Consider the following 20573-nt stretch of genomic DNA (forward strand, 5'->3'; position numbering starts at 1 on the left):
TGATGAATACATTTCAAAGTTCAATCGGCTAGTGGCGCTAATTATTTCCGTACATGTTCCAATTGTTCAGTGGTATTGTGTTAGTCACACTGCATTATATTGTTGGTGTCCATGTGGGATTTCATTTAACTATTTTTGGATCTGTAATACAGCTAAACCTTAGAACGGCCAATATAGCATACTAAACTTTAGTCATTATCATTGCGGTTCCCAAACCGCGTTACACATTTCATCATCATAATAAAGCTCACTGAGGACTGAAAAAGTACTAATGATCCGACTCCTTTGTATTCTTTGCTGGTGTCAAAATGATGAAATGATATGCGTATTAAAACAATATCGTTTAGATTTGTAACAAAGAAATGATCTTTACTTAATCATGTAAATAGCTTGTAATTATATTAACGTATTATAAACTTGGCTGCGTGACAATACAGATACCCCGATTTAATCTTACAACTGATTACTCACTTGGGGTAATAGAAATACATAAGGTCTATTAAATCTTATATTTAAAATAGAAAATATATCGTCATGGCTCATTTAAAATTAAAAGATATGATCGGGTATCCAGCATTTATGCATATTATGACAAAGGGAAATTGGCAGGTTAAAATTTAGTTTATTATGACGTCGATTATAAGTAATATGATCTTGATAAGGTCATGTAGCTTTTCAGATAAGTGTTCTATTTAATAACTTGTTCATTGGGCTTAGTATATCAGTATACTACAAGGGAGTCAATAAGACAGGATCATAACTGTACTTTACTAAAGGAACACAAACAAAATGGCGTCCAAAACAAAGTTAACACAGTTCAGACGTCGTTACCTTTCTGAATCTAAAATATCTGTGATACAGTTCCCAATACCATGTCAACTTGGAGAAGTGTACAGAACCATTGCAGACACATATTTCAATGAACCAACCACAGAAAACGTACCTCACTATAAATCTTTGGAACTTGTGTTTAGTGGCAGCGGACGAAACATACTGAAGATGTTATACATGTTCTACGTACTAAAGGAATACACATGAAATCACACTACATTGTAAGTATTGTAAGTAAGAATGTCTTTATCAAATGACATTCAAATAATATACGAGTAAGACTAGCAACGCATGATATTTCTAGTACTGCTGACCTCGCGACTTACGGAAGAAACCATCACCCGAAAGTTTGGAAAGCCATAATACATTAAATCGTTTATGACAGTACAACAAAATATTGTCCTTTAACTGTAAGATAATAATTTTAGAGACTTCAATGTCCTTTCAGGGATAAAATGTTATTACTCTTTATTCAACCTGTGTCTTTCTTTTATCTAAAGCATGAACTTTGGTCACACTTTAACACTAAAAAGACACAAAGCCTAAGATATATCGGACCCGTCTCGTATTACGTGCATTCTGAGGTCAAAACATCCGTACAAATTTCTCTTTTTCTTAACCACAATTATATATTAAAGCTACACTAAAATACTATAACAATATATTTTTCTATTCCAGAATTGAGTAATATTAAACCTAAAAGAATCTCAGGGACATCCTTTACAGTAGATGATCAAAGAAAGATAGGTGTAACCTGTAAGATACTGCTATGTCGAGACAAGGTTTATCCAGCAGTGAAGAGCAATGATTTCAACAACATTTGAGAAAGATGTTTTAATTTATCTTGGAGTTCGGTATTGGTGTCAGTACTTTATTTTCGTTGAAGTTTTCAAACTAGTAGCAAAATGATGTGACATTGTTGAAATTCAGTTGGAATACCATGAATACCGTGTGAAGCAATTGAAGAGCTGATTAACTCTTGATTTAAACAAAAACTAAATTTTGTAATCGCAAATAAATTAGAATATTGCATTGTGTTTTTTTTCCTTCGTTCATCCATATCTTTGATAAAAAATTCATTTATGAATGAGTGTTTTATATATTCTTTCAAATGGTAAATACATAATACTTATGCTTCCAACACAGCTGATATCATGTCCAGTTTGTGTTGAAACTCGTTTCATTCTGAGCTTTAGTTTAAACTCTTTTGGCAGGTAAAGTGTCCTTTAATGGTTTCTGTTATTCCAATTTATTTATTTATTTGTCCTCTTTGAGTGAATGGTAAACGGGATTTGTCATACAAAAATATGTGTTATCGTCTGCTTGGTAGTTGTAATAGACAATGATCTTAATAATACACTTTGTCGCCTCGAGATCACTGGAGGTAAATAGTTCTAAGTAAATAGTTACACCGCTGCAAATTGTCCGTGGATCGAAAGCTTAGTTTATCATACATATTATATGCATCTCAAACCACATGTCCATGCCAAATAATTGGTCAGTAATATTACATCTGACTAAAAGATCTCAGGCATTAATGGAACAGTCAAAATTGTCAACGGCGATCTCCATCCGAAACATTTGCATCTTATTTGTAAAAAAAAATAATACAACTGATAGTCCACCAAGAACGGCACCTATTCTGTCATATGTAAAATATTGGTGTCATTGTGTTATGCATGCATTTCTAAAATAGCGTCCATCAGCAACGCACGAGACAGTAAGCAAATTACATAAAATATTGAAGAGAACCGAATTCCAAAACAGGCCGAAACAGGAAAATGTACAACTATCGTTTTAATTAAACATAACCTTAGTCACTTTCTAATAGGCGGATGGGTAAAACTATCGTTTTAATTAAACATAACCTGAAGCACTTTCTAATGAATCGATGGGTAAACCTATCGTTTTAATTCAACCTAACCTGAGGCACTTTCTATTGGGTGGATGGGTAAAACTATAGTTTAATTAAACCTAACCTGAAGCACTTTCTATTGGGTGGATGGGTAAAACTATCGTTTAATTGAACCTACCCTGTTATTGGAACCATACTAATAAAAATTATAATGGTATAGGGAGTATTCTGGCATGAGCAAAACAAAAATAAAAACATAATTTTGAATCGCGTTGTTTTGAAAAAGATTAATTGATTGATAGTTGGTTTCCTAACGTCTTGTGGCAAATATTTCATGCATGATCAGGACGAGAACAAATTATAAATGAGTCCAATTAGTAAGTCCAAAATCGTCTTAAAAAGGTGTGTTTTCTTCAAAAACACAAATTTAAGGGAATGCGTGCATTCATATATTTCAGATAACATCAGATTAAGAATACTACCGACTATAGATTGTCATCTTCAAATCGTGATATTTTCTTTGAAATTGACACAGATGGACGACTTAATTAAGTGGTTGTGACCTTTTGCTGTATATCATATTTGTTTTTTCGTTCATTGTTGTGTACATTAATCAGGCCGTTAGTTTTGTCTTTGGATTGTTTTTAAAGCCATTTTGGAGCCATGTATAGCGCACTGTGCGGTAAGGGTGTTGCTCATTGTTGAACGCCATATGTTGATCTATGGTTGTAAAAGTCTGTATCATTTGGTCTCTGAGGGGAGTTGTCTCATTGGTAATTATCTTCTTTTTATAAATTAAAGATATAATATATGTCAAACTTGATGGTTTCAACTTTAAATTTCTCAACATTAAAAAGGGGCGTGCTACTGAAAAAAAAACTGATCCAAAAGAGGTAAAAACAAAAAGTACGGCTGAAATCGCCACTGCATAAATGTTACTGTGTCTATTATGAAATGGTTGACCGATATGCGATGTCTGTGTCTCAAACGACATGGTTTCGCCGTCTTAGATCTTTAAATACCAGTTACACTTCCAATCTGTTTAATTAAACAATTGTTTCCTATTCCCAATTTTGACATTTTGACTAGGAATCGTATGGTGGATAGTATAGATGCACCCAGTCTCGCTCCTTTTAGAGTCAATGTGATTCGCTTAATTGTTTTTTATTTCTTTTTATCTCAATGAATATAAGATATTTGAACACCGGTAAACCATTTGGTATGAATATACCTTTGTTAACATATGAAAACAGACTACTGGAACACAGCACTTACAGTCATATCTTGTCATATAAGTATATCAACAACAATAATATTGCAATGAAAAAAACTCGTCAAAGATAGCTGGCCTATAATGCTGTACCCCTGAAATTATATAAAATATGCATTCATATTTATGTAATCACGCTACTGAAACACGTTCAATTTATAATACTATTTTTTGAAATCTGTGTAAATTTATGAAGGTTATCTTCCTCAAGCATAGCTTTGTTTCCCTTCTCCAGGTTTGACAGCTTTTTGGTGTTTGTAAGGTTTTAAATTTCAAATATGCTGACCTTACTGATGATAATTGTGCTACAAAAAGAGTTCATGTCGTAAATGTTGCTATAGTTTACTTACTTCATAAATAGTTGAAAAGTCATAATTAAAATCGATGTTTATTGTATAGCTGTCTTCTAATGGTGTTTGTGTTACAAAATCCTTCTTAAATGTATGTTTCCGATTTATAAATACAATTTATTATTTATAAATAAATCTAGATAAACGTGTCAGTAGGATGGTAGTTGTATCAATAACATATAATTCATATTTTTGTATATAGTTATGACATTTGCTAAATTGATCTCTCAGTACATTTCCCGTAATTTAGCATTTATGTCTTTACAGATATGTATCTCTTTTTAAATCGTCAGCAACTCAATCACATAAGTAAAGTTATCTCTGTAAGCAACTTTTCTCATATGAATAAAAGTAGATGAGGGGTATACGTCAATGTGACATCAACCCAGCGTAAAAAATAACCTTGGCAGTGCAACATACAATCTTCACCAATAGTTAGCTGTCTTTACAAAATTTTCAAAATCATCAAAGATATCAAGACTCTAATTTGGCACGCCAGACGCGCGTTTCGTCTATGTAAGGTCATTAGTTGCACACGAATAAACAGTTGGAGACAAAATTAAATACAAAGTTAAAGAGCATCAAAAATCGAAAATTCTGAAAAGTTGTGCAAAATACGGATTCGGCATTATATGCCAGTGGGTAAAAATAAACTAGTGTTTTCGAATGATTCAAAATTTAATAAACAGTTAATTCTTTTTTTTTTCACTTCAAATTAACATAAGCTTTTGATTGTCTTTAGTTTATTGAAGGCAAACATAGTTAAGCGATGGCATTAATCCAGTAAGAAAAACCAAATCAAGTTAAAAACAAAACTGAGCGAAACTTCTCAGAATACAAAACGTTTTGAATAGATTCAACGGCAATATCAAAGACATCTTATGGATTAACATTACTATATATTATACGATTTCTACTGACGAGATCCTTTCCTTTATACAGATACATGAAAATGAAGGCGGTTGGATTTACTAGTTTTGTGAAGATCAATCCCTCCTCCCTTTTAAATCTCGATCTGAAGATAAACAAAACGTACATAGATAAATAAACAATAAAAAGCAGTACAGGAAAATAATTCAAAAGATGCAGAAAATACTAGGGGACTTTCAAACCTCAGAACTCAAGAAAACCTGTCAATGCAATGGCAAATGATGATTAAAAGACAAACTTGTTAGGAAAAAGGAAAAACACATAGACAAACAAATGAATACTGCACATCACAAACCCGACAAAAAACCATGGGACATCATGTGCCCCGGGAGGGTAAGCAGATCCAGTTACACCCGTACCATTCGTCGTCTTACTCATGGTAAGTACACATTCGGTGATGAATTTTGTTCGGTGATGTCAAAATCGAGGAAAATAGGAAGGGAGTTACGACAATAAAATGACGATGTAAATAGATAACAGAAAAAAATTCCAATTATAATGTTTAAATAATGCTCGCACTTTCTGAAACAAAACTCAAAGTACTTAACGTGTAATATCTTGATAAAAGAGGGACGAAAGATACCAGAGGGACAGTCAAACTCATAGATCGAAAACAAACGGACAACGTCATGGCCAAAAATAAAAAGACAATCAGACAAATAATAGTACAGATGACACAACATAGAAAACTAAAGACTAAGCAACACGAACCCCACCAAAAACTGGGGGTGATCTCAGGTGCTCCGGAAGAGTAAGATAAGACAGCATGTTGTCCTACACCTTCTTTTTAGATATTTATTTTCCAGGGGTCTATCCATAACTTTGTACTAATACATTTGTTTTCCTGTGGTCCATAACATTGTTCCCTTGTGTCTATCCATAGTCTTGTACTAAGATATTTTTTTTCGGAATTCTACACTCATACAAATGAGCGGTTTATGTAGCTAAAAACACGGACTATCAGGAATATGTCAGGTTTTTTTTTTCAATTGTTCCGTTGGTTGCTATATTTGATCATTTAATTTTATCAGGACTATTATGTATTTATGTTGGAGTTCGATATTTTTGTTTATACACTTATTTCTTTGAAACACAACTTCAAAATACTAAATGATTCAGTCGAAAATTATGCCAGGCAATTGGTTAAACCCGAGAAAGAATGGATTGAGGTTCTGAGGTCATAGATACAAATCAGAATGATAAAAACTCAATGGGTCTATCAATATACATGCCACATCGATCTGATTTTGCAATGCATCTGTCCCACCTTCATGACCAAAACGTAGTTGACCACGCAGATAAAACCCTTAAAAACATAGTTTGTGAGTGCAAATCACATTACATTAACTGCCTGGTAAATGAATAAGATGTAACAAATTTACTTAGAAACTCAACATATACCGCCACGACACTTACCAAGGAGGTAATCCAGACCATTAATTGGCCTTTTCAATTTTCTTTTGGAAAGTCCACCACTAATGAAGAACTGGATCTTCCTTTACTGTATTGGATACCTAATTTTCATAAATTTCCTTAAAAACAACGTTATAATGCCGGGTCTTCCAAAAGCTCCACGAAAAATCTTTCTCATTTATCGACATCAAATTTATCAGCAATCATAGCCGGATTCAAAAGTTTGTTTTTTTTAAACTACATATTCCAGAGGCGGAGTTAATAAGATATGGATACTAACGAATTCCAAATGTATGTACCAGTGCGTAAATCTTAAGACTTTCTCACATTGCATTGTAATCAAAATATTTGACTTTTCTACCCTTTATACTAGTATTTCCAATTTCTAACTAAATCACAAAATAAAAGATATGGTCCTGCTTTGTTTCATAAAAACAGAATGATCAACGTCGATACAAGTATCTTGTCGAGGGAGGGATAAATCGTACTTTTGTAAAAAGAAAAATAACTCTGATGCAAAGAAAAACATTTCTGAAACTGATATTATCAAGATGCTTGATTTCAAGATTTTCAACATATTTGTCACGTCAGGAGTTCTTACAGGTGAAGTTGAAGTCATCCCGTCAAAATTTCACGGACGCCATCATGAATTGGTTGACCGTTATAAAAACAAATTTCACGGGTGACGACGGATTTTTTAATTGTCGTAATGACCATCCCGTCCGCTTTCCCCCGAATATGACATATCGAATTATACTCATCACCAGGATTGTACTTAAATGAGCAACACGACGGGTGATGATGTGGAGCAGTATCTGCTAACCCTTCTGAAGCACTTGTTATCCACCCGGTTTATGTTGGGGTTCGTTTTGCTCAGTGTTTAGTTTTTTATTTTGTGTTTTGTATACTGTTATTTGTCTATTGGTCTTTTTTGCTTTCTGCCATAGCGTTGTCACTATATTTGTGATGTTTGAATGTCCCTTTGGTATCTTTTGCATCTCTGCTAAGTATAATTATGAAGATTTTGTTCATGTTAAATATATATTTTATAAATGAAAATTTCTTTTGTACGTCAGTAGTTAAATGTTTATAATGATTCTGTGTTACAGGTAAGTATAACACGCCACGGATCGTTTGTGTCTGAATGGTTCGGTTTGGTGCATCTTTCGTCATTCTTATTCACTTTAAGATTATGCACTCTCTTTGTTCGGGTACATTTTCAGTTCATATGATGAAATCTAATAAAAGGTTGGGGTTTTATATGACAACGCCATCAGGTGCATACAATAAGTTTATTTGTTAATCGTGTGGCAAAGTAATTAACATCTATTTGGCGCAAAGTGAAGAACGATCTTTAAAATCATGGAAAACACATACACTAGCACGTTTTCCTTGCAACAAAAACACTATCACTCGGCATATGAAATACCACTGTTTAATATCAGTTTTCTTATCACTCCATTGTCTTCCAGTATAGTATCGTTATCAATATAAACTGCTGATGTACAGATTGTATTTAATCTATGAAAAAACCAAGACTTTATTCATCATCAGCTTCGTCATCATCAAAAAGTACGTCATTATCTCAAAAATATTTTTCCTCAATCTTTTCTTCTTTTTTTCGTCCATTGTTCCCAGTGGTGGGCCTAGGAGGTCAGGCCCGTCCTCCATTAAGGAGCTACATATACTTTATATAATACATATATGGTTAATGCATAAACTTGTTACATACCCATTCCAAACGTTGCTGAGTTTGGGCGGCCCGTCCCCCCTTTTTCAAAATTCTAGATCTGCATCTGATTCCGTATTTATAGTTCGTATCATATAAATGTATTGTTCGATTTATATGCAAGCTCCTTCTATTATATTTTGTTTTGCATATTGTATTGTAGAAATGACTTGTTATATATGTCGTGTCCATTTTGCTTAAATATTTATGGAATGACTGTAATATTTTTTCTGTCTCTGAAGTAATAACATCACAAATGTGGTGCACATTTAATAACCTACGTAGCAGGTTTTTTAAAAGCGTGAACCACATGTGTTATGTTAATTCGAATAGACAGAAAAAAATCTACCTAATTTAATTCTAAATTCAAATTTAAAGGAGTAAATCATACAAAAACGTTAATAACGTCACGGTCATATTACAAAATTATGTTTATGAGCTGAAAGACAAAAAGACATCGATACTGTCATTTAAACTGTATTTGCAGTGTTAATAAAACTGTCTTTGAATTATGTTTTTCAATGCATTTAGGTTGAGTTGCAAGTGTGCCGTCTGCTGATGAATACATTTTAAACTTCACTCTGCTTGTGGCTTATATGTTCCATTTGTTTAGTAGTATTGTGTAAATCACACTGCATTGTATTGTTGGTGTCCATGTGTGATTTCATTTAAACTAATTTCAGATATATGATACTGCTAAACTTTAGAAAGGCCAATGAAGCATATTAGATCATTTCGGTTTCCAAACCGCGTTACACATTTCATCTTCATAATAAAGCTCAGTGTAGACTAAAAAATGCCAATGATCCGACTCCTTTGTATTCTTCGCTGGTGTCAAAGTGATATAATGATATGCGTCTTAAAACATTATCATTTAGATTTGTAACAAAGAAATGATCACTTCTTAATCTTGTAAACAGCTTGTAATTATATCAACGTATTATAAACTTGGCTGCGTGACAATAAAGATACCCCGATATAATCTTACAACTCATTACTCAGTACGGGTAATAGAAATACATAAGGTGTATTAAATCTTATATTTAAAATAGAAACTGTATCGTCATGGCTCATTTAAAATCAATAGATATGATCGGGTATCCAGAATATTAAATAGATTATGACAAAAGGAAATTGGCAGATTTAAATTTAGTTTATTATGACAGCGATTATAGTAATATTACCATGTCAAGGTCGTGTAACTTTTCAGATAAGTGTTCTATTTAATAACTTGTTCAATCGGCTTTGTATATCAGTATACTATACGGAAGTCAATCTGAGAGGATCATAACTGTACTTTACTAAAAGAAAACAAACAAAATGGCGTCCAAAACAAAGTTTACCCAGTTCAGACGTCGATATCTTTCTGAATCTGAAATATCTGTGATACAGTCCCCAATACCATGTCGACTTGGAGAAGTGTACAGAAACATTGCAGATACATATTTCAATGAACCAACCAGGGAAAACTTACCGCACCATAAATCTTTTGAACTTGTGTTTATTGGCAGCGGACGAAACATACTGAAGATGTTGTATATGTTCTATGTTCTCAAGGAATGCACGTGAAATCACACTCAATTGTAAGTATTGTAAGTAAGAATATGTTTATCAAATGACATTCAAGTGATATACGAGTAACACTAGCAACGCATGATATTGCTAGTACTGCTGACCTCGCGACTTGCGGAAGAAACCATCACCCAGAAGTTTGGAAAACCATAATACATTAAAACGTTTACGACAGTACAACAAAATATTGTCCTTTAACTGTAAGATAATCATTTTAGAAACTTAAATGTATTACTCTTTATCTAGTCTGCGTCTTTCTTTTATTAAAAGCATGAACTTTGGTAATAATTTAACACAAAAAAAAAGACACAAAGTCTAAGATATATCGGACCCTTTAGTATCACTTGCATTCTGAGGTCAAAATACCTGTACACACTTCTACTTTTTTTTTATTCATATTACATATTATAGCTACACTACAATGCTACAATGATAACTTTTTTTATATTTCAGAATTGCGTAATATTAAGCCTAAAAGAATCTCAGAGACATCCTTTACAGTAGACGTTCCGAGAAAATGAATGTATCTCGTTAGAAACTGCTATGTTGAGACAAGGTTTACCCATCAGTGAAGAGCAATGATTTCAACAACATTTGATAAAGTTGTTTTGATTTGCCTTGGAGTTCGGTATTGGTGTTAATACTAATAGCAAAATGACTAAAATGATGTGACATTGTTGAGACTCAGTTGGAATACCATGTGAAGCAATTGAAGAACTGATTAACTCTTGATTAAAAAAAAGTAATTTTTGTAATCGTAAATAAATTAGAATATTGCAATGTGTATTTTCCTTCGTTAATCATTATTATTGATATAACATTCATTTATGACTGAATGTTTTATATATTCTTCCATTGGGTAAATACCTGATACTTATGTTTCCAATACAGCTGATATCATGTCCAGCTTGTGGTAAAAAAAGTTTCAATCCGAGCTTGAGTTTAAACTCCGTCGGCAGGTAAGTGTCCCATGATGGTTTTTGTTATTCCATTTTCTTTATTCATTTTCCCTCTTCGAGTGAATTATAAATGGATTTTGTCAAACATAAACATAATGTTCTCTACCAAGTCAGGAATATGCAGTTGTTATCAAATAGTCCGTTTCTATGTATGTTGACGTTTGTTTTTGTTGCACTTCAGCGTTTTTTATTGTTCCGTTGTTTTCCTCTTATAGTTGATGTGTTTCCCTTGGTTTTAGTTTGTAACCCGGATTTATTTTCTTTCTATCGATTTATGACTATTGAACAGCGGTAAACTACTGTTGCCTTTATTTGATATTGTCTGATTGGAACTTGTACTAGACAATGATCTGACCTCACTGGAGGTAAATAGTTCTAAGTAAAACAGCTGCACCACTGCAAATTGTCCGTGGATTGAAAGCTTAGTTCATCATACATTATATATACCTCTCGAAAGACATGTCCATGCCAAATAATTGGTCAGTAATATTACATTTGACTCAAAGATCTCTGGCATTGATGGAACAGTCAAAATTGTCAACGGTGATCTTTATCCGAGACATTTGCATCCTATTTGTAAAACAAATTAATACAACTGAAAGTCTACAAGGAACGGCACTTATTCTGTAATATGTAAAATATCAATGTCATTGTGTTTAGCATGCATTTCTTTGTCTATATGCCTTTTTGTGTTTCTTTGTTACATATTTCTTTGTTTTATAGTGATTAAGATTATAACACAATGTTGACTGCTGTACCCCTATTTTTTAAACTTTTACCTGTTATGTCTGTTTGTTTTCTTTACACATCGTTGGCAATACAATAGAATTTTATAAGACTGTCATACAAGTGAGAGGTTTCGCAAGCTATAAAACCAAATTTAATCCACTATTTTCTACATTAGAAAATGTCTGTACAATGTACCAAGTCAGGAATATGACAGTTGTTATCCATTCGTTTGATGTGTGTGAGCTTTTGATTTTGCCATTTGACTACGGACTTTCCGTGTTGAATTTTCGTCGGAGTTCGGTATTTTTGTTATTTTACTTTTTTCTGTAATATTCCTAATCAGCAACGCACGAGACAGTGACCTTGGAGTGTCACCTGTTCTCGCATATGTAAGATATCGATGTCATTGTGTTTGGCATGCATTTCTGAAATTGCCTCCATCAGAAACACACGAAACAGTAAGCTCGGAGTGGCACCTGTTATCCCATATGTAAAAATATCGATGTCATTGGTTTGGCGTGCATTTCTGTAATAGCTGTCATCAGCAACGCACGAGACAGTCAGCTTGGAGTGGCACCACTTCTTGCATATGCAAAATATCGATGTCATTGTGTTTGACATACATGTTTGAAATAGCCGTCATCAGCAACGCACGAGACAGTAAGCAATATACATAAAATGTTGAAGAGAACCGAATTCCAAAACAGTCCGAAAGAGGAAAACTAAAGGCAATAGTAGTTTACCGCTGTTCAATAGTCAAAATTCGATTGAGCAAGAAAAATCAGGGTAACAAACTAAAACCGAGGGAAACACAACAACCATAAGAGAAAAACAACGTAACAACAGAAACACTGAACTACAACAGAAGCAAACGACAAGAAACAGATTGTCCGATAAGAACTGCCATATTCCTGAGTTGGTATAGGGCATTTTAAGAATAATGATGGGTTGAACCTGTTTTGCTAGACAAACTTCCCGCTTATATAGAAATGTTAACAACACTGCTAAAATGACAACACCACGTGACAGAGTTCCAAATGGTGAAGTTGAAATCATCCCTTCTTAATATTGACAGACGCCATTACGAGTTGGTTGACCGTTATGGAATAACCGTTTCACAGATGATATCGGATATGTTCCTTATGTCGTAAATACATTACCCTTCCCTTTTCACGAATGTGACCTACCGTGCAGACTATTTACCGGATTTGTAATAACATGAGCAACACGACGGGTGCCACATGTGGAGCAGGATCTGCTTTCCCTTCAGGAGCACCTGAGATCACCCCCAGTTTTTTGTGGGGTTTGTGTTGCTTAGTCTTTAGTTTTTAATGTTATGTCATCTGTACTATTATTTGTCTGTTTGTATTTTTAATTTTAGCTATGGCGTTGTCAGTTTATTTTCAATCTATGAGTTTGACTGTCCCTCTAGTATCTTTCGTCCCTATTTTAAACAGAACTTAAAATTTTGTACTTTGTAAATCGCTAAAATTTCTAGAGGTGTGTGTAATTCCTGGACTGACAAATGATTTAATAAAATCACTGATTTGTATAGGAATTTGACAAAATTACTGAATTAATAAAGATTTTTTTACTCATTCCCTGATTTAATTGATGGAGGAATTTATTTAAAAATAATTCTTTTTGATTCAATAATTTATTGGAAAAAGAAGAAAAAGGAAGACTACAACAGTTACACTCAACAAGTTTGGGGTTAATTTATCCTTTTTATAAGTTCTACGTGAATTGCTTCCCTTAATAATCAAGCACACAAGTCGTTAAGTCATGACCAAATAATAACATTGAAATAACTATTTTTTCTGCAGCAAATGCTCATTCCGACAATGAATCTTTGTCTAAGGGAGTAAATTTAATTACAGAAATTCCATACTTTCACAGAAGTCCCGGCTTATTGGCATGTGATAACATTTGGCAGTAACTGTCCATCAGCACAGGTATCGACCAATTTACACGCTTGAATTAAACGAAATAAATGAAGGAAATTGAAAATAATGCAATATATGGAACCGTAAAGCATAAGGAAATTGTATTTCAACTGCATGTCTACAGACACAAAATGTAAATAACCAACCAGGGAAATGTATGGCCTCTTCACTATTTTTCCATGCATTATTTACTTTGGTTATATCTCAGTTACTGACTTACACATGTATGTTTTCACAGCTCCGATAAAATCTGACAACACCATGTCGAAAACAACAATGTTCATATATATTATAGTAGTATGCATGCAGATAAACGCAAAAATATTGTTCCTGTACCCGAGTTCTTAAGTCATAAGTACTTTGGGACAGGCCAATCATTTTGGCCCTGCCCCTTTTTTCACAATTTGTTATTTTTTTGTTCTCTATTAATTTCAATTATTATTATTATTTCGCGTTTTTCTGTATAGTACGAACATACATATACTTTAAATGAAATATATTTGCTATTTACTGTTAATTCAAAGCGGTCACTGATATGTCAGGGGCGGATCAAGCCAATTTCAAAATGGGGTTCCCAACCCATGGAAAGAAGGCGGTTCCAACTAAAATTCCCCATCCAAGTGCATTGATCGTCAAAAAAGGGGTACCTAATCCGCCCCCCCCCCCCCCCAACCTGGATACGCCCTTGTATATTATATAGACCACTATCTATTTACTATCAATTCAAAGTGTATTATGCACGGTGGTCACTGATATATTATATAGAGTCTGTATATATTGTAATAGTATGCACGCAGATCAACGCGAAAATATTGGTCCTGTCCCCGAGTTCTTATTGAAATTATGTGTAATTTAAAACAGTCCTAAACGGAAGTCTTGTCTATGATTTAAAAGTCCGTTCGATGACGGAAACAATATCCGGACGCCTCGATTTTCATTTTTCTCCCAAAAAAAACGAAACTGAATAATCATAAAAATGAATGACAAATGCGACTTTGCATGGTACCTATAGGACATACAGGCATGATGATTAATTTGATGTTGAAGGATAAGAAGCGACACACAAATTCAGGTCTTCTGATTTAAAAGTATAGATTACGAGATATACATAACTTCTGCATAGGATGACACACTCTCCCAAATATATAGTCTCTTCGTCACAAAAAAGGATGGCGAGAAAGTTATATTTTCAAACCATTGAAGGTAGAACGAGAAATATACAAATACAAGCGTTAACAAATCACAGTGCTCGAAAATATTTAGTTCTGAAGCTAATATCAGATAAAGTTCTTGACCTCAAATTTCAAAAACAGTTAAAAGTTATCTCAGAAAACGAACAGAGAAAAATGTCATATCTGTTAAGTGATACCAGTATCGAGAAGACTAGTCACACTTCCAACGGGCCAAACTTAATTCAGCAGTTATCTCCTCTCTATCTCAACCTGTCAACCAGTAAAACAACCTCGATATGAAGGCACCACCCATAAGCTAGCAGATGAACATGTCCTGTCGTATAAATTCCATGTTTTATAGTACTACCCTCAACATCACTCCCTAAATGCTTACATGAACATTCCGCCTCGGGATGTAACAAGCTACTTCCGATTAACAATTGATTCATACAGGTCTGAAATGATTTGTCTCTGTATGCTCGTAAAAAGTATGTATCAACGGGACACAGATGGCTCCAATTGTATTTTCTGCAAGTTGAACCTATCTTTTCATTATTAAGGACATAACTGGAGATCGATTAAAGTGACGCAGTATAAAATTGATCTTGATATGTATCAGATGGTAATATGCATTTTGTATAAGTTTCATAACATTTGGCTTTTGCAAGGTAAAAAAGGGAGTGCGGCATATGAAACTTGATTTAAACTTGATGTGATGTTTGATGATCATTGTGTTAAAGTTTCTTGGCATTTGCAAATGATTTAATAGAGGCAAAAACTAAAGTTAGAAAACACAAATCAATTTTGGGACGTACCAAAGGACGGATGGACGCATGGACTAACAGACGGCACTGACAAACCTTAATGCATACAAATGTAGGTATTTAAGAAATGTCTGATGATAACAGTGCTAAATGTTCTATTTACGGTTGACATTAGTTCATTTCTGGCTGATATTTGGCAAAATCATAGTTCAATTAACTCTTTGCATATAACCTAGAAAGTTGGATTTACCTAAAGATAATCAGAACAAAATCATAATTTTCTTTTTTCAAAGAAATTAAGACAGACCTTTAAACCAGTATAAAATTCAAGAAATATGACCTATTGAAAAGACGTAAGTTGTAACCAAAACTATATATCTATCATATGTCATGTGTTTATAATAGCAATGTCATCTATCTAGAATCTAGAATATGTGTCATTTATGTTAAATTACCATCATGACAACCAACACATTGATAATGTAATGCTATGATTTACTTTCAACAATTGACAATAACAAAATAAACAATTATGTACATAGCAAGTTCTATGATTTTAATGATTATATCATAAACTATAAGATCATAACATATGTCCGGAAAACATGGAGTAATCCCATCCATAGATTGAACCAAAACCACGTGGATGTTGAATATATACCTCGTCACCTTTCCGTAGTTTCAGTATAACATTTAAAGTCCCTGTGGAACCATGGGACCTGTGAGAATGTGATCTGACGATAAATTCTCCATTTTTCATCAAATTTAATTCAAGCCAGTTGTTGCCATTTGTTATGAAACTTGTATTAAATTCATATACCCCAGACCTGGGTGTTTTGAATTTTCCAGTTCTGGAATCATATCCATACCCAATGTTGGTCTTCACACGTGTAAACTTCAGGACGGTGTTGGTATAAAGATTTTGAATATCCTTCAAGGTTGCGAAAAAGGCAGGTTTATTGTTTCCTACAAAGTATTTAAAAATGGTAACGAGTGACGAAATTAGCAATTATATGAACTTAAACTTAATTTTGCTGATCGTGTAAGAAAATAATAAATATTGCAGTGTATATTTTAGTAGTGAAACATAAGTTTCAAGTATCAAAGAATATCGATTGTATAGAATAGTGGTTGAGGTGTCTTTGAACTGTTATAGGAAAATCTTGTTTTTTCTATACAAACAAACAAAGAAATTTATAAAAAAAGAAATGATTTAAAAAAAAAAAGTCCTGTTATGAAATTAACTATAGTTATGATAGTTGATATAACAATATGAGTTATAAATTATATTTTATTAATTTAGCGCGCTCAAACCAGTATTGTAAATACATTTTTTTTAAATCTTTTTTCATAGCCACAATACATAAATCAAGCAATTAAAGTATAAATATCATAGCCTTTTTTAAACAGAAAAAAACCTACCATTCCATTTGGCACTGCACTCCTGAATACCAACCGATGCCAAAACAAGTAAATAGCTGGTCAGTAATACCAATGATACCATTTTGAAGCTGTCGATTCATATATTTACAAACTAAATCTCGATAATTCTACATGTTATATAATATTTTGCAAATGACAGATTAGCGTGACATTGATCGCGTGTTTGATGTTGTTTTTTCTGTGACATGTTTGATGTGCAATTTCTAGCTTTGCACACTATGTAAAGGAAAAAAAATACATTCGCAATTAAAAAATAAAATCATTTTATAATACATGTATATCATGAATATGTACATTTATTCAGTCTCTTTCAGATACTCGACAAATGTTGTATTTCAGAAGATGCAACTCCTCCTAGTGTTGTAATACCACCATTGATTTTCCCCTACTAGTCTTTGTTAAATTTGCACTTTTTAAAAAAAATGTGCAGAATCTATCTTTGTTCCAAATAAAGAAATACTTGGCATGAGTAAAGTTGTATACTTTCCAGTACTATAGACAACATTTCAACTAAATAAACAAGTTAACCAATCAAATTTTCTCCTCGTCGTTACCTGTGTACAAACTTTATACCCTGATATTTTATAGAAACACGAAATAAAAAATATTGGTGCTATGAAACACCCAAGATATATGTTTATGACCCAAAAATATTTTACTGCAATGGAATGTAGGATTAATTTCCTACAACTGTCAAATTCAAGGGATATTTTTTATCGATCCTTTTTGGTAAGCAACCGAGTGTGTCGTACTATGATTTAGTGATCTTACACCTAGAGGCCACAAACCAGACATTTATGAAAAACAAAATTCTGTTTAACTTATCGAATTCTTCAACTTTTAATAAGAACCTAAAATTGTCGATTTGCGAGAATTGACCACCGGTAAACTTGTGTGCCCTTCAACGAAAATATATGTGTATGAAATATTCAAACTTTAAACATATATTATTTCGAGTATAATGCCACATATGTGAATATTTATGTTTGCGACTGCCTGGTTTAGTTCAGATTTTGTCGTCATCATTATATCGGACATTAAAACACCGTTTTCATATCTTGTTTGATGGTTTTAAACAATCTGAACACTCCATTCCGTATAGTCATTTATTATTAATCTGGAACATGTATGACTTGTGCCTAATGTTTGAAAAAAAACAACAACAAAAAAACCCCCAAAAAAAATAAAAAAAACAAACAGCTTGTTTTAAAAAAAAAGAATTATCGAATAATAAGCAGTATATGACAAACTTCAGGCAAACACATATAGAATGTAATAGGACTTAAGACCTGGTGGTTTTTAGCGTTAAGTCCTCCCCTGACCTAGAATAGCTGCGTAATAATACAACACCAGAACAAATTGTAACTTGAGGCTCCAAGGTGCCTGTATCTCTTACCTGCTTTTTTTTTACAATAGATACATGAAATAATGCAACCGTTATTCACTTGCTTTTATACTTGAGTTTCAGAGATATAAACAAAAAACTGCATTTTACCCTTATGTTTTCAGTGTCTGCCATGTTGGTTGGAAGGCAGGGTCATTGGACATACTTTTAAAATGAGATACCTTAATGATGATTGGTTAAATGTGTCTCAGTTGTTTAAGAGGAGAAGATTTGTGTAAAATTACGAAAATGTGTTAAAATTTTTCTATAAAGGACAATAAGTCCTTTAAGGGGTCAAGTGACCATTTCGGTCATGTTGACTTATTTGTAGATCTTACTTTTCTGAACATTATTGCTTTTTCCAGGTTTTCTATATCTATAATAATATTCAAGAAAATAAAATAAAATTGCACAATTTCCTTACAATTACCAATTCAGGGGCAGCAACCCAACAATGAGTTGTCCGATTTGTCTGAAAATGTCAGAGCATATAGATCTTAGCCTGAAAAACAATTTTACACCATGTCAGATTTACTCCCACATGTCCCAAATACTTTGGTTTCAGAGTTAAAAGCCAAAATCTACATGTTATCCCTATGTTCTATTTTTTTGCCATGGCGGCCATCTTGGTTGGTCGACCCGGTCATAGAACACATTTTTCATACTAGATATACAAATGATGATTGTGGCAAATTTTGGTTATATTTGGCGCAGCTGATTCAAAGGAGGATATTTTTGTAAAAGTTAACGACGGACGCCAAGTGATGAGTAAAGATCACTTGGCCCTGTGAGCAAGGTGGTCTAAAAATCAGATGAAAGTGGCTGAACATAATAGATTAACACGAAGCACAAAACAAAACAAAAAAAAAAAAAACTGACATAAAAATACAAAAATAACGAATTTCCGTTTAAGGAGTTCTTGGTGGGACTGAAATATAGTTCAACATGTTCAAAGACTGATGTATAAATAGTACACAACCAGCAAATTGAGCGGAAACACGCCATTTAACCCCAAGAATAAAAAAAACATGGCCTTGTGAATACAAGAATATATGTATGTAGGGTCGTCTGATGAAACGATCATACGTATTATTTACTGTAAGAATTTAATATGCAGCAATGTTCAAACGACCTAAAACTTTGAGACTTGGGAGTGAAATGTGCACATTTGAAATATATAGATTTAAAGTTTAACAAGCAATGTCAATTTAGTTGGAACCACTGCTATTAGAAATGACCTATTTCCGTTTTGTCTGAGTTTGTCCATGACTATTCTCTTTTTCCTCAACCCCGGATTTCCGTGAATAATTATGACATTACCTTTCACAGTATAACCATTCAGTATTGAAAACACTGAATAAATCTCAGACGTAATGTGACTTGTTCGGACAAACAAATCAGTGTTTTTTTCTGAACTAAATTGCTAGATATCTTGTATTTATCTATATCAGTATGTATATCAAATACTTCAAAACTTGCAAAGTGTTCTATGCAGTGTGTTTTCTTTAATTTCATGCGACGCTCTTCCTAATACCATGTCGTCATCATTATTAGTAATTTGATCAACTTCATTCAAGTAAACAGTACTATGTATGACCTGTTTGATTTGAATTTACATAGCACTTTTGACATATCTTGTTGTTGTTGAAGAGAAGCATTTGAGTAATTCTTTAAAGAAATAATGATTTGATGGCCTGAATGTTGTCGCTCTTAAAAAAAGCCAGCATGAATAAGTGTTGTAATACCTGTTTTACGAGCACTATGATTTATTTTACGACACTATATACCTGCGTCTCCTGAAAGATTAACAATCGTAGATGGTGTATTTTTACCCATTGGTTGATTTATAAACCATCCATTACTAGAGTCTTCGTTGTTTATGACAATATCAAATTTGAAGTCGTCTTCTCTCTTTTTTCACCCGGACACTTTGCTGCATAAATCACATACAAATTTATTGGACATCTAGGATTTCTTGCACACAATACTTAATGTAATAAGAGTGAACAAACTATGTGATGTCTGGTTAAAGATTTTACTTATTTTTCGGTATAGTCAACTTTTACTTTAAAAGTGCACTTTCTTGGTATAAACATGTATAGTAGAGTTTCATATTGTGTTGTCTTGTTATCGTCATCTAACAGATACTGTTTGTGTTAATATACATGTAGGATATGTATCTCTGGTTTTCTTCTGATCTTTTTTTAAACCTATTTTTTTTATGAT

At 33.2% G+C, this 20573-nt stretch overlaps 3 long non-coding RNA genes across 3 annotated transcripts; 2 read left to right on the forward strand and 1 right to left on the reverse strand.

The window, feature by feature from the left end:
* The first annotated feature begins 578 nt into the window (after positions 1–578).
* Positions 579–1918, forward strand: LOC127711183 (uncharacterized). Its single transcript, XR_007986540.1, has 2 exons — positions 579–1052; positions 1510–1918. It is a non-coding gene; the product is annotated as an uncharacterized LOC127711183 (long non-coding RNA).
* Positions 1919–9549: 7631 nt separating this feature from the next.
* LOC127711287 (uncharacterized) lies at positions 9550–10734 on the forward strand. The gene is made up of 2 exons (XR_007986633.1): positions 9550–9961; positions 10404–10734. It is a non-coding gene; the product is annotated as an uncharacterized LOC127711287 (long non-coding RNA).
* A 5264-nt stretch (positions 10735–15998) lies between these two features.
* On the reverse strand, positions 15999–17044 carry LOC127711808 (uncharacterized). The gene is made up of 2 exons (XR_007986890.1): positions 16943–17044; positions 15999–16486 (listed from the first exon to the last, which is right to left on the reverse strand). It is a non-coding gene; the product is annotated as an uncharacterized LOC127711808 (long non-coding RNA).
* Positions 17045–20573: the final 3529 nt, after the last annotated feature.

This window comes from Mytilus californianus, unplaced genomic scaffold (assembly GCF_021869535.1).
Source record: "Mytilus californianus isolate M0D057914Y unplaced genomic scaffold, xbMytCali1.0.p SCAF_8, whole genome shotgun sequence".
Taxonomy (NCBI): Eukaryota; Metazoa; Mollusca; class Bivalvia; order Mytilida; family Mytilidae; genus Mytilus; species Mytilus californianus.